This window comes from Pseudomyrmex gracilis, unplaced genomic scaffold, assembly GCF_002006095.1.
Source record: "Pseudomyrmex gracilis isolate BER0280 unplaced genomic scaffold, ASM200609v1 scaffold_41, whole genome shotgun sequence".
NCBI classification, from domain to species: domain Eukaryota; kingdom Metazoa; phylum Arthropoda; class Insecta; order Hymenoptera; family Formicidae; genus Pseudomyrmex; species Pseudomyrmex gracilis.
This window is the reverse complement of record NW_018020625.1, coordinates 12,844-17,543: the sequence shown is the minus strand read 5'-3', so window position 1 is coordinate 17,543 and position 4,700 is coordinate 12,844.

Sequence of the window (4,700 nt, the reverse complement as noted above, 5' to 3'; positions counted from 1 at the left end):
TATTCGAAGTTTTTTGCTCGGCGAATCTTTGATTCAACATATCTCGAAAATGAAAGCACCAATAAAAAATATGACCTCATTTGTCTCAATAAATGTTAACAAGAGCTTTTTTGATCGCGATCTGTACCAGCGTATATGGAAGTGCGTACGCTGATGTAACTAAAGAGCGTGATCATACAAAGAGTATACACTCTACGTAATAATACTCAGAAGATAGATATATAAATAAAAAAAAGTGAATATAAAAATATTTTACTTATCATAAGTCCAAAAAGTTCGATTAACTCTGATTTATTCTCTCTGATTATTTGATTGTTGAATTTGATTATCAAATTGACGTCAGGTTACAATTTATCAATGAATTGAATAATCAGAGTTGATTGACCTGATACGAATATAAACATTGCAATATTGCGTTAAGAAAATAAAGAAAATAAATTCTTTGTATATAACAAATATTAATATATCAAAGATAAATAAAAGAATTAGAATATTATTAACAACAATAGATAACATTGTTGAGTTTTCTAAATGTTTAAAAATTAAAAGTATATCACTTAAAAAAAAAGCGGATGATATTCACACACACGATAATTATCATAAATGCGAAATCCAGCGTATCCCAGAGCCGCACCTGCGGCTCAGTTTCGGCGATAATCAAATATATCAGCGCTCTCCCGATAGACGTGTAAATTAGCAGCGCCAGTTTAATTCGTTTAAGTTTCCAGCATGATCATCGCGCGGGCAAAGAGAATTATTAAGACAAAACGAGATTGCAAAGGTCGTGTTACGTTTCTGGTAGAAACACTGCGGTGTCGGCGGATGTGTCAAATTAGATAGCAATGAAGAGGTCGTAGTAATGAGGGGGGAGGAAGGTGTCGCAGTTTAAGAATAAATTCGCCCTTTCTCGTCGCGGGGGTTAATGTCCGGGATGCAAAACAGGCGGCACGATAAAATCCTTCGCGCCGTGACGAGAGACGCGAAATCGCGGATAAGGTTGAGACGCGGGGTGCGGAAAATGAGACGAGGGAAGAGTCGGTGGAAGGTTCTTCGGGTTTTGTTTTGAATTTAACGGCACCCGGCGCGGAATAAATTTCTTGGAAGGAAACCCTTTGGACTCCTGAAGCATCGTAGTGCGCCTCGTGTCTTCATTACTTTAATGGAGTGCGAGCGGTATATACGCCGGAAGCGCGAGAGAGGATTGAGGGAAGAAGAGAGGAAGAAGGACCCGACATCACTTCGAAGGATGTTATGAAATCGGCAGGATAATAATCTCAGGGATGAAACCAGGGGGTTCCAATGAAAACGCTAATAGTAGAAGAGCGACATTCAAGTAGCGTGTCTTGGCTCGCCTGTTATTCGCGGAAAATTCTTGAGTCGTATTTCTCGTTGAGAATTCAATAATGAAACGCGAACAACGCGTAATTAGTAGGGCTATTTATTAACTAAAAGAAAATCCAATATTTTTAATATACATATATACATATATGTATATATATATAAATATATACATATATATATAATATACACACGTATATTAAATTTTTTTGCACGCACCTATAACTTTATTATTGAATGAAGATCTTTTTTGCAACACCCTCAAAACCTTTGTAGTTATTAAATCGCACGAATCCTTTGACGCGCGCACATGTACTGCATATTCCAGGAAAGAAATTCAATTCAGAAAACGGGGGAAGAAAAGGAGTTCTCCGACCCGGGCATGGAAACGGAAATACATGAGCTTCCGGTCGATGGCTCGCGCTCTCTGGGAATACCAATACCGAATATCTGTCGGTGACATATTGCTGGCATCGCCGTTACGCCGGAAAACGGAGTGCGAGGCACCGTCTTCATCGCGTGCTTATTCCCTTTTCGGCACTCGTCCGTCTCTCACCGGGAGAGGGTGCTCGCTCTCATTCCGTCTCTCCTATCTGCCACCCCCCTTGCGAACTGCCATTTCACTGACAGCCTCTTCTGCGAAAATCGTCTCCATTCGGATTCAAATGAGGGGGAGAGGGCCTCGTTCACACCATGCCACGCGTCATATACCCCTTAGGCACTCGCGGCAGTTCGACGCGTCAGACGAGTCTTGACGGAAGGGGATGACATAGTGATTCGTCCATTGACACTCAGCACTTTATCGTTATCGGTTCTTCTCTTCTGCCGTGAGATCTCATTCTAATTCCAAAGTTTTTATCTCGCGAAATGATCAAATAACAATGGAATTATCAGAAATCTCTCTCTCTCTCTCTCTCTCTATCTTTTCCACTCTCGAAGTAAGAGCAAATAGTAATTGACGTCATATCATATTACGTTTAAATAAGATATTTTAGAGTTATATTAAAGCTTAAAATTCAAATCGATAAACTTCTCGGTCATTAAATTTTCTTATTTAACTAGAATTTGAGCTCTGCTTATGTGTTATTTTAATACACACATACATAAAGTCCTTTTTACTTCAAAGTACGTATGCATAAAGTCCCGTGGAGAAAGGAGAGAAAGTATCATGACTTTTAGATTACTTAAAACACGCGTTACCCGGGAGTAATTATTATCCTTTTTATTTTCTCGCCACTTTCCTAGATGCGCGTTTGTCCATCGTCTCTAATGAATGCCCAACGTACTCGAAACTCCTCTCACGAGGCCATAAAACTGGCTACACCCGGGCGGGAGGACAGACCGGATGATAAAAGGCTGGACGGTAGTCTTTTTTAATTTATATCAGCGTGAGTCTCTCTTTCTCTCTTTTTCTCCACTGAGATGTTTCGTTATTCGCCGTAGCCGAGTATGAGAAGAGACAGACAAAGACGGTTTAGGTAGAAGCGCCTCTCTTGAATTATTTAGTTAATTTCCGGTAAACTCTGAAACTCACGTCGTCGGCAAAGTCGGAGCCAGTCGCCGGAACGCCGCGGCTTTTCAACGCGCTTCCCGACGTTTCATGAGACGAGGAAGGGAACCTGCGAAATGTATAGACAATTATAGACATACCCGCGCAAAGGTCGACGTAGAAACGAGAGACAGAGCGAAATTAAGGAAAGAGAAAAAGAGAGAGAGAAAACGAATTAGAATAAAATTTCTTAAGTGTTCTAGAACTTTATAAACTGCTCTCAAAACAATTTAAAAATAGCAATTGCGGTGAGTAATTTTAAAACAGAAACATGAGTTTTAAATTGTGCTAAAGAAAATCTAGACGCAAAAATAGAATTTTAACAAAAGAACAATATATTATCGCACAAGCAAAGAAGATTGATTTTAAATAAATCACAGAGAGAAGAAAAGCAAGAATTGAAAAAACAAGTAAGTCATTTTGGAAACAAATTAATTGCTTGCACGCAATTTACAGTAAACATCATTGGTGTAAAAACAATATCAACTAAAGTCAAGTGAGAGAGAAAAAGAAAAGCGACATATAATACGCACTCCCGTATAAATTCTCGCAAGAGAAATAGATAATGGCTCACAAGAAAGACGACGGCAGAGAAAGGGGAACTTAGAGAAATCGCGCGACGAAGTAGCAAGTAGAGGAGAACAAGCGAGACAGCCGCAGCCAGTTAGTACCGTAACGGATCAGACCTAAGTACGTACTTAGTAGACCCCAAGCGCAGCCGGAGGCGTCTTAATCACGTAATTGCTCGCGAAATCCCGTGGCAGTGTAAGCGGGTTCCCTCCGTCCTACGTCTCTCGTGCGCCTAGCAAAGCCACCCCCGCGCTTGATACGCCGCTCCCCTCTCGATCCCGCATCGAAGATGCGGTTCAAGTACAAAGTGGGCTCGCAAACGGCTCGAGGCTCGATATCTTCTTACTTATTCATCTGGCGCTTCGCCGTGGCAATCGAAAATTACTCGGCCGCCGGTTTTCGGCGCGAGGGACGGGACGCGCCGACAGCCAAGGGGTTACTGCCGCGCGGTGCTCTCTTTGGAAAGAGAAATCTAATTAAAATCAGTGCACGGCACTTTTAATGGGGATGCTCTCTTAATGGCTATTTAAGATAAAAGAAGTCTCGAAGAGAATAAATTGACGCGTGATTTATTCTTTTGATATATTTCGAAGATAAAGTCGATACGCTTTAAAGTAAAGCAGCAGAAAAAAAAACTTGTATCTGTGAGTTTTCTCAAAAATTTCGTTTAAAATCTTATATTTCTTAAATATGTAGATATAATTATTACGTAGTTTATTCGCAAAGTGAACGTTCTCTTTATTAATTCATCTGCTCTTTCGTTTCTGCAAACGAAAATTATTCGGTTTGGCGGTTGCGTAACGAAACAGAGAAGGGAAGCAGCTTCACGCACTAAAGACCGTCTTTCGGAAGCGCGAATCTAATTCCGACAAGTGTGCAGAGCTTAGAAAAGGGCTGACGGCAGTACGGAGTCGTAATTTGATCAGGGTGGCGAATTAAGAAGCCAGACAGTAAATGACTGCTGATAGAGCGACAAGGAAGATTAATTGTTACACAACGCAAACCATTCTCAATTCAAATAGAATTGTCAATTTAGAATAGATAACCCTTTAACGTACACAAATGTTATTTTTTTCAAAAAAAAAAAGTAAAAAATAATAAATACCCATGTAGGAATTGCCGACAGACTTCCAGTAATACTACTAGGCCAACAATGGCCCAACCTTTATAGCCGATACTCGATATTGACAATTGGTCCAGTATTGTCCCATTTTTGTATTTTATAACAGCCCAATATTGGCCC